This window comes from Ambystoma mexicanum, chromosome 6p (assembly GCF_040938575.1).
Source record: "Ambystoma mexicanum isolate Mex_15411 chromosome 6p, UKY_AmexF1_1, whole genome shotgun sequence".
In the NCBI taxonomy this organism is placed as follows: Eukaryota; Metazoa; Chordata; class Amphibia; order Caudata; family Ambystomatidae; genus Ambystoma; species Ambystoma mexicanum.
This window is the reverse complement of record NC_090935.1, coordinates 1,524,115,928-1,524,131,107: the sequence shown is the minus strand read 5'-3', so window position 1 is coordinate 1,524,131,107 and position 15,180 is coordinate 1,524,115,928.

Sequence of the window (15,180 nt, the reverse complement as noted above, 5' to 3'; positions counted from 1 at the left end):
GGTGATCGGTTCTATAAGCGCTGACAGGCATGAGAAGGCAGCAGTAGCAACAACACAGGCCATTGGGCTCCGACTCTCTCTCTCTCCACAGGGAAATGTGCGTTTGTCGTGAAGGACGCATGTTAAAGAAAAGCTTTGTTTCTTCTCATAAAGAGGTGACTTATTCTGTCTTTGTGTGCTGCTTAACATGCATATCTCCCCCAAGTGGCATTCACCAGTACCTGCCAGTATTTCTTTAATTAAAACATCATGTTTATTTTCTCCTTGCTACGCGTACCACGCCCCCAAGTGGCGCTTGCTGGTACCTACCTGTACTTCATATATTAAAGGAGCAAGTATATTTTCTCCTTGTAAAATATATCCTTCAGAACATTTCTGTGCTCATGTTACTCCTATTTATCTTGATGTTTGTAGTACCAGCCTATTCAAAAGGCTGAGGTATTTTCAGATTAAAGTATGGCATCATAAAAAAAAGCCAAAATATAGGGGTTCCTCTGCACCATCTAATATTTTTAAGTGCCCCAAAAGTGACTCTCCTCTGCCAAAAGAGGAAATATCGGAGCAAACGATATTAACAGAACTTCGAGCTTTAAAGTCTTTCATGTAGGCTACCAATTCTAAGCTGCTGGATGATAAATTGTAATTATTTGAATCCAGAATGGCGGAAGATGCGCGAAGAGTTGGGGATTCAGAGGATGTTACTAACAGAGTGGAAGTATTGGAGACAGCAATCAAAACCCTTCAGAAAGAGTCTGAAAATTTAGAAAACATGAATAGAAGGAATAACCTTTGTATTGTTGGACTTCCTGAAGGCATGGAGAGAGACAATCCTATTCTGTTCCTGAATGCCATGCTCTCCAAACTTCTAGACCTTCTGTCACTACATCTTAACATCCAAAAAGTACATTGTGTGGGCCCTCCTGATTTCATACGTAACTCTGGTAGCTCTTCAAGAACTTTCATTTTGGCTGTGTTAGACTATACGCAGATTCAAGTGATATAAGTGAATAAGGTGAAACAAACTAAGCAACTAATATGAGATGGCTGAAGGATAGATATATATCTCAAGATGTTTCTAATGCTACTGCTGCTAGAAGAGCTGTTAGACCCAGCAACTAAATCCAAGATTCAGAATTATTCATCCAAGAATTATGAAAGTCACTTTAAAAGGTCATACATCTATGTTTGAAAATCCAAGGACCTCAGACAGTGTATTCCCTTGCCTGCTGCGTCTTATTCATCCTCTGCAAAGGCTCCCTTGGCCACTGTGCCTTCCCCCTCCTCTGCACAGGCCCCCTTGCCTACTGTGCCTCCCTCCTCCTCTGCAAAGTCTTCTTTGTCCCCTGTGCCTTCCTCCTCCCCTGCACAGGCTCCCTTGCCTGCTGTGCCCTCCTCCTTTTCTGCACAGGCCCCCTTGCCTGCTGTGCCTTCCTCTTCCTCTACACAGGCTCCCTTGCCTGCTGTGCCTCCTCTGCACAGACACCCTTGTCTTGCTTCACTGTCCTGGCTCCCTTGTCGTCCTTGGCTCCTCCGCAATCCTCCACTCTCCCTCTGGCTCTCTTGCCACCCTTGGGGGGGACCAACGTCCCCTGCGCCCCCCGCGAAAGGCCTTCAAAGATGGCAAGCTGCTCCATATTGCCACGCTTAACTCTCGCTCTGCTATCAAACACTCGTCTGACATCTCCAACCTACTTGAACACATGGATTTAGATGTGCTCACCATCACAGAGACATGGTTTAAGGACAGCCCTGACACTCTTCACCCTGAAGGATACAAGATCCTATCTGTGACCAGGCCCAAGGGGTCAGGAGGGGGAGTGGCGTTGAGCTTCCCAGAATGGATAACTGTGTCCATCATCCCCACTCATACCTATGCCGCCTTCGAGTGCCTAGTCTGCAGGCTCTCACTCTCTCATAAATCTTCTCTCCTTATGGCCACCTGCTATCGGCCACCAGGACAGTCCACTCTTTTCCACTCGGAATGGGCTGACCTGGCTTCCTCTCTACTCTCCTCCTCCTCTCCACTCCTCCTGCTTGGTGACCTAAACATCCATCTGGACTCAAGTGACTCCTCAGGACCTTTTTGCAACCTATTCAATTCTCTCTCACTCTGCATCTTACCTTCTGGCTCCAAGCACACAGCGGGCCACACTTTGGATGCTCTCATCTCCACTGCCATCTCTCTCTCTCTCTATACCTCTCACTGCCTCTCTCTCTTGGACAGACCACTTTATTCTCTCTTCACACTTGAAGCCCTCCTCTCCTCTTGCATCGGCACATCGGTGCAAACACTAGGTTTCAAAGTCACCAGACCCATGAAATGGGTGGCAGTGGCTGCCTTTGCCTCTACCTACTCTCCACCTCCTACTCCTGTGGCTGACTCCCACCCTGACACAGCCCTCTCCAATTTCAATCTCTCTATCTCTAACACCCTTGATACTCGTGCCCCTGTCATGAGGGTCCGACTGAAGCCTTCCAAAAAAGTGCAACTCTTGGTGCAACTCTGATCTGGCTGCCCTTAAACGCAAGTGAAACAAACTGGCCAAAGGCAATATCAACACTGCATGCACACCAAGAAAAGAGTCTTTATTCAAGTATGCATCTCTGCGGCATCAAACAACATGGCCAACCTTTTCAAAGTCTGTAAAGAACTGGCCAATGCTGAAGCAGCCTCCTCTTCTGTCACACACACCCAGGACCTTTGCTTGGCCCTATCTGCACACGTCACCGCAAAAAACCCAAGACATCCTATCCTCTCTCACTTCCACACCACATCATACACCAACACCTCTGGAGCATCCCTCAGCCCCTCCACCACTTCTCCTCTCTTCTCTCACTCCCATCAAACCTGATGAGGTTGCCAGACAGGTCCGGTCTATGAAAGCCTCATCCAACAAGGTGGACCCCTACCCCTCCAAAACCTTTAAGGACAACATCGACTCTCTCGCTTCAGCCTTGGCGGCTCTTTTGCCACTGGAGTTTACCCAACTTCTCTTAAGCATTCCCTTGCGCTCCCTCTGCTTATGAAACCCTTCGCTGACCCCTCAATTCCGGCAAACTACAGCCCCTTCTCTATCACCCCTTTCCTGGGCAAACTAATAGAGAAGCTGGCTATCTCTCAGCTCACACTCCACACGGATTCTGCTGGTTGCCTCAACTACCATCTGTCTGGCTTTAGAGCATCAGAGGCACAGAAACTGCTCTCCTGAACACCTGCGAAGATCTGCTCTCAAATCTTGCCACTAACACTCCATCTGTCCTCATTCTTCTTGACCTCTCCTCTGCCTATGACACGGTAAACCACAACATCCTGATCGCACATCTCCATGACACCCTGGGAATCACAGGTCAGGCTCTGGTGGCACCGCAATGGGGGCAACATTCGCACCAAGTCTGGTCAACCTCTACGTAGCCGATTTTGAGGAGAAAATAATCTATTGTAACACCAATCCGTGGAGCACAGGCATTGACCTATGGTCTAGATACATATACAATGTCATCATGATTTTTAAAGGTACCTGGCCGCATTCATGATCTGGTTGAATGAACAAAATAATTTCCTGACCTTTACGGAAACACACAGCCGTACCTCTATCCACTTCCTAGATCTCAGGCTGGAGATAAGAAATGGTGAAATAACAACTCTTGTATATAACAGACCTACTGACAGAAACTCCTTATTGACTTTCAAGAGCTACCAGCCAGCAAGCTCTAAAAATAACTTACCCTGTGGACAGTTTTTAAGATATCGTAGCAACTGGTCCAATTTGGTGGACTATGAAAGACAATCAGGCCAATTGGCCACCAAATTACATAAAGCCACAGTTATGTAATTTGGTGACCCTAGACAAATCATCAAACAGGCTAGAAAAAGAGCCAAGAACATTCCGATACACATCACACTTGAACAACATGGAAAGCGAAAGGAGGAAAACGACAAAATAACTGCAGTGCTGAGCTTTTCACCTTTAGTGAATAAAATCAAAAAGGAAGTGTTAAAACTATGGCCGATCTTGAATGTTTTGGGAGTCCTCCTTGAGACACCCAGATTCGCTATCAAAAGAAGAAGAAATCTATGTGAGACGTTGATTCATACATACAAAGAACCCAGCATCTCTAACTCAAACACCTTGTGGGACCAGGCAGCACCAACAGGCCACGCCCCCTGTGGGACCTGTAGCGCATGCGCCAATACAATGCGAACCAAAACCATCAACATAGGATGGCACTTCCCATTGACGCAAAAAGCTTTCACCAATTGTCACACCGCTAACATAATTTATTTAATTACCTGTCCATGTAGAATGCGATATGTGGGTATGACCACCCAGTCAATCATAATCAGATTGGCAGAACATCGGTCTTGCATCTGCACCAAAAAACTGACGGCATCAATGGTGGAACATTTAGTGCAAAAACAGCATGCCCCGACTGATTTTTCATGGACCATTATTAAAAAGGTGGCCGTCCCAAAGAGGGGAGGAAACCTCCATAACCTATTGTTTAGAAGGGAGCAACTGTGGATTTTCTGTTTAAAAACAGGCACCCAAGGTCTTAATGAACCTACAAGTTGGCAAACTCTTGCTACTTTAAAAAATTGTGGAAACTGTCCTGTAAAAATCCTGCTGAATATAGATTCTCTAAATTCTCCATTTACCATTCTCTAAATATCGAGCTTAACACAACCTAGTCAAGACAAATTTGTGACAACTAGCAGCGGGATAACCCCTTTTGTGAGAAGACTATTGATATACATTCCCAATGTTTTAGCAAGTCACCCGGATTCACTATTATTCGTTTGCCTGATACCATTAAAAGCAATAACTATTTCATTTAAAAACTCCTTAGCAAAAAATTGGTGGCTGTGTTTGCAATTGTCGTAAATTGACAATGTGTAATTTACAAATAGGCATTAATGACACAACCTCTAAATACAGAGGACTCGAGTGAGGAACATCTGCACCTGCGTTTTAGAAATAATCGGGCTTTGTACCAGAACAGGACTTTTGAAGATGGCACCGTGTTTGCTGGCTCTCACACGTGACGCCCTCTTCGTGGAATGCACGCGTGGAAAGAGACCCCTTCCTGCTCGACATCGCGAGGTAAGCAAGACGCCATTTGCGCTCGCGTTTGTGTTGACCTTTGTTGTTTGGTGCTGCTAAGACATCAACAAATGTTATTAGGCTGCGATCGTTCCCTGGCACCACTTCTAATCTTTCACGAATTTGTCACAACTTCCAAAAAACATGTACCTTCCTTTTTAGATTTTGATATATTGGAAGACAAGTTAGGACTATTTATCTCAGGGTCTAGGCCATATGACATGACCCATTAAAGCAGCACTAAAATGCACTAAATAAATTAATATGAAGAAGGTGCTAATCTGTGCCTTTAGCCTAGCCATGCCTAGCGATTAATATACACTTATTAATGCCTTGGTTGTCCAGCACGCATGACTAAAGGCATCCGCCTGAAAAACTCCATAAGTTATTGCATCCTGTCCTGCACAGACGGACCAACAGTTTGGAGATTTTGATTGAATGAGGGTAAGATATATACCTTTAGCAGTTATTAAGAACAGGAATATGGACACATTAGCGTTTACTCACTATCCTTTTGTGTCTCTTTACCTCTCACCCCCCCCACTCTTGTCCTTTCATCTGCAGGTGGGGTCACTTCAGAACAAGACAAGTAGTTGAAAGTTTTGTTGATAACAACCTTGAATACGATACACTGCATAGTGCTGTTTCAGTTTTTGTAGGCCTGAGAAAGTGGTTTCGCGTTGATATACCACTGAAACCGGTAGGCTTTTGTCCCGACCTGGGAGAAGAAAAGAAGAACCATCTTGATGGTGAAAGGTCGTGATCTTCTCCTCTTTGATCTACAAGAGAGGATGGGCTTTCATTTCACACGCTCAAGAGTTTACATTTCCCGGAAACTCTGAGTTAGTGTGTAGGATAAACACTGAGACAACTCAGTCCGTTGCTGTTTGTGCTGTGATTCTACACCTAACACAGTATTTTGGCAACAATTTTAGTAAGAATACTTTGTTGCTTTACATAGAACAAGATTAAACTTTAAATTACTTCACTTGTAAAGCAATTGACATATGTCTAGATCTAATTTGACATGTGCCTTTTAACAAAAAAGAAACTGTAACAATTTAATTAGATAAGTGATAGGGCAAGCTTCTTTATCTATCCCCTAACCCTAGACAAGCGGACCATCAGTGCAATCTAGGGGTAGCAAATACACTAGTGTTTAGTTGGTAGGAGGGCAAGATAGGCAGAATCCATACATTTGGTGTGTTTGTAAACAACTTTGAACGATATTGCCTGAGTTTTATTTGTGTGATCGTGGTTAACTTTCTTCCTTTCCAACCGCCCATCCCAGGTGGAACTTGGGTCCCTTCTCTCTACTATCAATCTTTCAACCTGCGCCGTTCCCGAGGGTTCTAACCTATCCCCCTGGTTCTTCAATGTCTACATGGCTGCCCTGGCACGTGTGATTGCCACTTTCTTCTCTAATTTCCAGTGTTATGCGGATGACACACAACTCTCCTTCAGGCTACACTGAGCCACCTCCTCTACCTCGCTCATATCTGACTGTCTGTCCACAATTGAGTCATGGTGTGCTGCAAATGACCTCTCAGCGGCAGTAAGACTGAGAACATTCTCATTGGCACTCCTGCTCCCATTTTCCCAGCCTCACTTGGCCCTGCGCCCCCACCCACCTGCGAGGCAAAAAACCTTGGGCTTATCTTTGACTGCACTCTCTCCTTCCCCCACTCACATTTTTGACATTTCCAAAATGTCCAACTACCAGCTGCACCTCCTCAGAGGTACTCTTCCTTTTCTCACCTCCCCACAGCGGCTCACTTACTCCAGAGCCCTGGTTCTCTCAAGGCTGGACTACTGCAACAGCCTCTTTCTCCACCTCCCTGCCTCTGCTTTGCACCCACTGCAACTCATCCAGAACAGAACCGCAAGACTTATCCTTGGCCTCAAGACCAGGGACTGCATCTATCCGGTGCTGAAATCCCTCCACTCGCTCCCTGTGGCTGCAAGGATCAAGTTGAAGACCCTCTGCATTGTCCACAAGGCTTCCTGGGGTCTGGGACCTACCTATCTGCAACATTGCTTACCTAAATTCTGTCCCTTCCGAGCCCTCCGCTCATCTACCTCCAAACTTCTGCGAATGAGCCGGTTCTCCAAGCAGAGATTTTGGAGGGATATCTTTATCCTCAGCAGGGGCCTCCCTCTGGAATAGCCTTGCTGCCAGCCTCCATCTTAAGCCTGATCTCCTTAAGTTCTGAAAACTCCTTAAGACATTCCTCTTCTCTCTTCCTTCTCTCTCCCTCTACCCTTCTAACATCTCTCTCTGATCTATCCCTCTCACCCTCCTTTTTACACACAGCTTGGTGACTGGCTGCTGGGTGTACCTCAAAATCTCACAGGTCCCTGGCATCCTCGTCAGTCCTCTCGCACTTAAATCCAGGTCTGCACTTGCCTCATCGCTACTGCGCTTTGGTGAAATGACCCATGAAAGTGGTATCTCTGAGCGCTTACCCCAGTTTTTCTGACTCGCTGGGTGCACTTGGATTCCCTCCTGCACTTGTCCCCCGCCCTCCCCTCTCCTGTACTGTCTCTGCACTTGCACAATCTATCTTCCCTGTCTCCCCTCCTTGCATGGCGGCTACTCAATGCACTTGGAAAAACTGTGGAATCGTCATCAGACCTATTTGCTGTTATCTACATTGTTAATTGTATTATATGCACTTACTCTGCCTGTGCAGACTTGTATCATTCAGAAATTCAAAGGCTCTGAATGACTGGTGTTTTTCCCCTTGTTGCCTCCCTCCTTGAGTGCTTTGAAACACTTGCCTTGTGTATAGGAGCTTTACAAATAAACATTACCATACCATACCATAAAATGGAAGAAAATAAAGAAATGGACACTTCACTTCCTGCCCCGCAACAGTCTGGCTGATATATAACTGCATGGTTTTGTTTGTTTGTTTATTTTATTGATTTATATGGCGCACAGAACCCGGGGGTATCTGGGCGCATAGCAGAAGGTTACACAAGAAACTTGACATAGACAATGATAACATAGGCAAACTTTGTGTCACAAGACAATGGATGGTAGGTTATCTGCTTGTCGTGGTTTATCCTTCTCAGCCAACCAGCTTATGGTGTTTCTCTTAAATTTGGGAAAGGAGAGGTTTGTTCTTGGGGATGGTGAGAATGTGTTCCAGAGTTGAGCTGCCATAACAGGGAAGCTGCTTTTTTTAGTTTGTACCTGGGAACTACCTGGCATGCGGATTTTGACGATCTGGTAGTGTGTGGTGACGATTTTGTGACAAATCTTTCAGTTAGGTATATTGGGGCAGCCTGATTTAGACTTTTATGGGTTACACACACAGTTTTAAGCTGGATTTTGTCCCTGATGGAAAGCCATTTGTTCGGTCTCCTAAAATCAGAGATATGTTCTCTTCTTGGTATATTCAGGGCGGTCCTCAGTGCATTATTTTGTAGGGCTTTGAGTTTATTGACAACATACTTACTTGCACTTAAGTAAAGTGCGTTGCAATAATGCAATTTTGACAAGATAAGGGTTCTGGCTAGGATCAGGCAACTCTCATTTGAGACAAACGGTTTGCAGGCTCATATCAGCTTGCCGGTGTAGGCTGTAATATATAATCTATCGGAATGGAGCTGAAACTGATCTCTTCTTACCTGGTTTTCCACCCCCACAGATCTTCTTGTCAACATGATTTTGTCTGGCTGTTTCTGGAAGCCACAATTAAATCTCTTTTTTGCAAGTTCTTATGTATTATGTCTTAACTTTGTGTTTGTGTTTCCCTTCTCCCAGAGACGTCTTTATGGAAGGGCAAAAGGGGCACTTGCACCGGGCCCCTACCTTGGAGGGGGCCCCACAAGTCTGCCTACTCTAAATAAATCAGTTCACATTGTTTATCCGACTTAAATAGCACATATCAGGATATTTAAATGCTTGCTGCTAAGACTCCAATCCTATTGCCTGACTGTTGTTGAACAGAAAATTCTGCTTTGATCCATTAATCATGTAATGCTTTGTGTTCACTGTGATATTCAGAGTTAGTGTGTTCGCTAAGACACAATTCTTATACCATTCTCACCTTTCTGTTGTGATTATATTGACCATGTGCAATAGCCAAAGTTCAAATGCTTATTGATACATTTGAGTGCTCCAATAGAATATAGCTCAGTGTGTCTCACTGCAGAGGTCTGTGTTCATATACAAGATTACAGTAACAAATCCCAGCAAGGTCAACTCAGCATGTTCTATATCTGAATCTGATAACATCTGTGCATATATAGTTTTTTTTTTTTTAGCACAACAGGTGCTATTATTAGCAATGTACCTGCACCACATAGTGGTTGCTGTAAAAGCAAATGAAGCATCAATATGGGGATGGTCTAGAAATTGGTTTGTTCAGATGGGGTTTTGTAAAACCTAGGCAGAAACCCCAAATGATGAACATAAAGTGTTAGTTTCGAGAGGTGATAAGCTATCCATATTAAAAAATGTGGAACCAATTTGTTCATGCTTGTATCCTGGCTATGCCAGCAGACGTAACAGTGATCCTGGACAAATCATTTATATCACTGACATTACCGTGGTGTCTTCTGTGAAAAGGAATGCCTTCTCAAATGCTGGTGGCATTGCTTAGCCCATTACCTGATCATCATTCTTTTATGTAGGTCATTTCTGTGGAAGAGCTTCTAGACAGAAGAGAGAGGACCAGACATTGAAGGCTTCTGGTAAGCATATTTTAAAGTCTGCTTCTTTGACATGAAAACGGTTGGCTTTTTTGTACAATGCAACGGTGTGTCTGCTCATGTATGAATAACAATTTCACAAGGCTGTGTTTTGGGTGAATTTAAAGCTTTAAAATAGAAAAGAGAAATCCAGAAAAAGCATTCTAAGATAATGGGCCTCATTACGAGTCCGGCGGTAACCGAGGCGGTAAAACCGCCTGGTTACCGCCAGAATCGTATTACCATTCCGCCTCTGTGATTCCCTGAATTACCGGGCCATTACAACCCCGGTTTTCCAGGAATCACGGAGGCGGAATGGTTGGGGATCATGGAAACACCGGCAGCATCTCGTAATGCTGCCGGTGTTTCCTCGTCCGCCTGCAGGTGGGCGGTGTTAAACCCGTCAGGTCAAACCTCGCTGGAACATCACCTCCCGCCTGCAGGAGTCGGGATCAGGCGGTCCGAAAACAACGGTGGCAGCGGGTTTACCGCCACCGTTATTTCCGGACCGCCTGATTTGTAATGAGGCCCAATGTCAATGAAGACAATGAAGCAACAATCATTACCATTTTGCATAATACGCTTCTATATCATTTTGTTTTTCAAAGTTAACATGTTGGGTTATACAATTTGTCTACTTTCCAAGTCAGTTCTATATAATGGGATTATTTTAGTTCATTGTAAATGCTAAAAAAGAAAGTGGTGAAGTGCAGAAATTGCAGAGTGGGTAAAAATCCGAGCTTCGTATCTTAACCAATGTGTGATCCTAAGCATCCCCTTCAATCTTGTATTGCCTAACCTATCAATATTGCCAGTCTCTGAAGATTTCAAAATTGTCAGCATTTAGAGTTATTTCATTCTCATGGTTTCACTGGCTATAGTGCTGCTTCCTCTATAACATAGTAGGCATTGATATACTGTACACTAAATTCACTTGTTTCTTTGCTATATAATGGTAATTCTGCTTGAAAACCATGTCCCCTTTATAATCTCTGTATGGATAAGAACACCTCTCTGGCAGCTTCTAATCTCCATCCACTATCTACTATATGGTATGTGTAGCTTACTCCTTGTATCCAATGCGTCTCCTGTAGCCATGCCTGAACACTTTTGCATTCTGTGAGGCAGCTAATCTGAGTCGTCTTTGTATTCTGGTTTATGTGCACATTTTTCATATGATCTGTCCTGCATTTATACTATGACAGGTATACATTCCTCATGGCAGCTATTAATGAAAAGTGTACAGTACTTATGATAGACCATAAGTACCCTCATGATGGACTGCTAATATTGGCCTTGAAATGCTACTTGTTTATTCAGATTACATACAGCAAGCATGAAGAGGGTAAGAGGACTGAAAGGGTACCCTTGCCTATTTGGATTGCTGCGAGGCAGCATATCAACCTATGTGTTGTGACTGTGATGTTGGGGGGCAACCAGGTACTCTGCACCCCTTAATTTCTTGGGTGCAGGGAGGGGGGCCCCAAAGGTGTCTGTGCCCTGGATCCCAAAAATGCTTAAAATGGCCCTGCCTTCCTGTTTTGTTTCCATCCCCGTTTCATGTTGGCCCTGCAGGATAATTTAAGATCATATTTTGCAGGTAATCCCTTTTGCTGTTCCACTCTGGGTCATCATACTGCCCCCATTCTCCCTCTCCATATTTTTAAATTAGAGAAGATGGTTTGTATTCATACTTGACTTTCATGTTATGCCGTTGAATATTACTTCATGGAATGTTAAAGGTTTACATAAACCTATTAAGAGATACAAAGTTCTTTCTTACTTAAACAGAGGTAAACTGTCTATTGTCTGCACTCAGGAATCACACCTTTCAGAAGCTGAAACTGCTAAACTTCAAAATGGGTAGGTTAGATTTTTACAAGTGCAGCACATGGTAAGAAAAATTGAGTTATCGCTATTATTAATAAAGCTCTGAAATGCAAAGTGATTAAATTGGATTCTGACCATTTGGGTAGGTGACACGTTGTTATATTTCTTATTGATTCAGTTGAATAAACAATCCTCAATGATATGATATGATATGAAATGGAATTTATAACGCGCCTATACACAAGTGTTTCAAGGCGCGACGAGGCAAGGGAGTGGGAAAAAAAGGGAGGACAGAGACAATGATCTTACTAGGCCAGGTGAACATTGAAATTGCGCAAGTGCAGGGGAGGGGGAGGGGAAAAGTGCTTGGAGAAAGGGGAGCGGGCAGTGCTATAAATGGATCAACAATAACAAGAAGTACGGACAGCAAGTGTCAGGTGCAATGGTAAGTGCAGACAGCAGGTATCCAAAGTGCAGGAAGCGGACTGTAGGGTTACAGATGCAGACCCAAATGAAGGGTTGCCGGGAGGCAGTGCAGGTGTGCAACTGGGCGGGCAGGGACCCGGGCCCGAAATCAGAGGGTAGCCAGGTGACCAGTGCAGTATCAGACAGGAATCAGCAGTGGAGAAGATGAGAGAAGGCAGAAGCAAAGAGGAAGGACTTGAGTTGCTTCCGGAACCGGAGACGGTTCTCCTCAAGTTTCAGAGAGGCAGGGAGGCAGTTCCAGAGGCAGGGCCCAGCCGAAGAAAGAGATCTACCACCAACTTGTTGCTTGGAGAAACGACTGACCCTGAGGGAGTTGGAGGTGGAGGAGCAAAGAGCTCAAGTAGGAAAGTATTTGCGAAAATAGAGTTGGAGGTATAGAGGACCCAGACCGCAGACCCCAGAAGGCCTTGTGGACAATGCAGAGGGTCCTAATCCTTGCAGCCACTGGGACCCAATGCAGAGATTTCAGTGCTGAAGAGATACGATCCCTGGGCTTGAGGCCAAGGACAAGTCTCGCAGTCCTGTTCTGGATGAGTTGCAGAGGGTGGAGAGTAGAGGTAGGCAGATTTAGAAAGAGGCCAGCCTAGAGAGAACGGGAGCTCTAGAGACAGTGAGCTTCTGGGGGAAGGAGAGGAAAGGAAGAATACCTCTGAGGAGGTGCAGCTGGTAGTTTTACTTCTTAGAGATGTCAGAGATGTGAGGAGAAAAGGAGAGTGTGGAGTCGATGATGATCTCGAGGTTCTTAGCCTCACAGGTGGGAATAGCAATAGGGCCAAGGGAGGCCGGCCAGAGAGTGACAGGAAAGAAGGGTGCAGGTGTGCCGATGAGGAGAATGTCCATCTTACTGGCATTAAGGCAGAGATCGTTGGTGACACACCACTCCTGGATAGCAGACAGATGGTCACAGATGAGAGAAGGAGAAGAGGTGGCAGAGGGGAGCCAGAAAACGCGCTGAGTGTCATCAGCATAGCACTGAAAGTTGGAGCAGAGAGCGGAAATGCAGTGGGCAAGAGGTGCCAGGTATTGGATAGACAACCAGGGAGAGATGTTAGACCCCTAGGGAAAACCACAGGTAGAGAGTGAGATAGAGGAAAGGAAGCACCCAAGTTGGACCTGAGAGGGTCAATCAGAGAGGAAAGAGGTCAGCCAGGTCAGGGCCTGATTGGTGATAACCAGGTTATCGCACAGACGATTGAGCAGGATGGTATTGTTGACCATGTCAAAGGCAGAAGAGAGTTTAAGTAGGATGAGGCAGAGCAGAGACTAGAATCAAGTTTAGAGAGTAGGTCTTCACGGATGTTCAGGAGAGCAGTTTCCGTGCTTCTGGCAGCTCCGAAGCCAGACTGATGGTGATGGAGACAACCAACAGATTCAGTGTGAAGATTAAGCTGAAAGATGGCCAGCTTTTCCAGGAGTTTGCCCAGGAAAGGAGTGATGGAGATTGGGCAATAGTTAGCTGGGCAGAAGGGGTTGGCTGAGGGTTTCTTGAGAAGAGGGTGCACAAGAGAGTGCTTCAGGGGGAAGGGTAGACTCCAGTGGTGAAGAAGTGGTTGCAGAAGTCAGCCAGGGCAGGAGCGAGGGTATCAATGTGGTCCTTGATGGTTTTGGAAGAACAGGGAAGAACCTGTTTTGACGAGACTTTCATAGATCGGACTTGTCAAGAAACCTCGTCAGGAGAGAACAGAGGAAAGGCAGAGAAAGAGGGAGGAGAGGTGGCTGCAGGGGTGCTGGGGGTAGAGGGGTGGGTAGAGGGAGAAGGAGCAGAGCAAGAGATGGTGGACACGATGTCCTGAGTTTTAGAGATGAAATGAGAAGTCAGGGCTGTGAGGGGGTGGGAGAGGTAGAGACTGCAGCAGGATTGGGCAGCTCCTTGCAAATTTTAAAGAGTTCGGCCGAGTTGTTAGATGCTTCAGAGGCGTGGGCTTGGATGTGGGCTTTCTTCTTAGTATAGATAAAGAGCCAGTTTTGCCTTTGGAGCAGGCGGCAGGTCAGTTTGTCAGAGGGTGCACACAAAGGTAGCCATTTCCTCTCAGCCACCCTGCACTTGCGTTTAAGGGTGACGAGGTCAGAGTCATACCAGGAGTTGCACTTGGCTTTGGGCTTCAAGCGGATCCTCATGACAGGGGCAAGAACATCAAGAATATCAGAGATAGAAGAGTGGAGCATGGATAAGGCTGTGTAAGGATGTGAGTCAGCTCTAGGTGGAGGAGGGGGAGAAAAAGTGGCGGCGAACACCTCATTTTACACACGCTTCATGGGTCGATGACTGAGAAGGTAGGTGGCAGTGCTGGAGTTGGCTTGGCCTGAGGGGTGGAGAGGGAGAAATAGGAGGAAAGGAGAAAGTGATCGCTCCAGGACAGAGGAGTAGTTAGAGGGATAGAGAGGGGGAGGTCTGAAGAGATCAGAAAATCCAGAGTGTGACCTGCAGAGTGAGTCGCGGAAGTCGGAAAAGAGTCCAGAGGAGGAACAGGAAGCATCCAGGTGGATGTTGAAGTCTCCAAGAAGGAGGAGTTGAGTGGTCGAGACAAGGAGGGAGGAGGAGAGGTCCGCCCACTCAGAGAGGAAAGAGGTGATCTGACCAGGTGGCCGATAGATAGTAGCCACGGTAAGAGAGTGACCAGGAGAGAGAGAAAGCCTGCAGACAAGGCATTTGAAAGAGGAGTAGGCCTGCATTGGAATGACAGAGCCAGGAATCCACTCTGGGAAGATCAAGGCTACACCCCCTGCAGAATGGTTGGATCTGGCTGCAGAGAGGATCTTGTAGTCATCAGGGAGGAGAGTGGCAAAGCTTGTGACAGAGCCTTGAACTATGTCTCGGTGAGACTGTATATGGTCCTATCTTGCCAGATCCAACCTTTGGTTGCTTTTGAAATATTAGGTTTTTCAAGCCAATCTACACAATCTAATTGCTTGTGGGGACTGTAATGAAATAATTTATCCTTTCCTTGATAGGAAGTCAACTGTATGCTTCAAGAATTCCAAATCACATAAGCAATTTTTGAATTTTATTTCTCAATTAGGCCTTATTCATGCTTGGCATATTACATATCCCTCACACTTA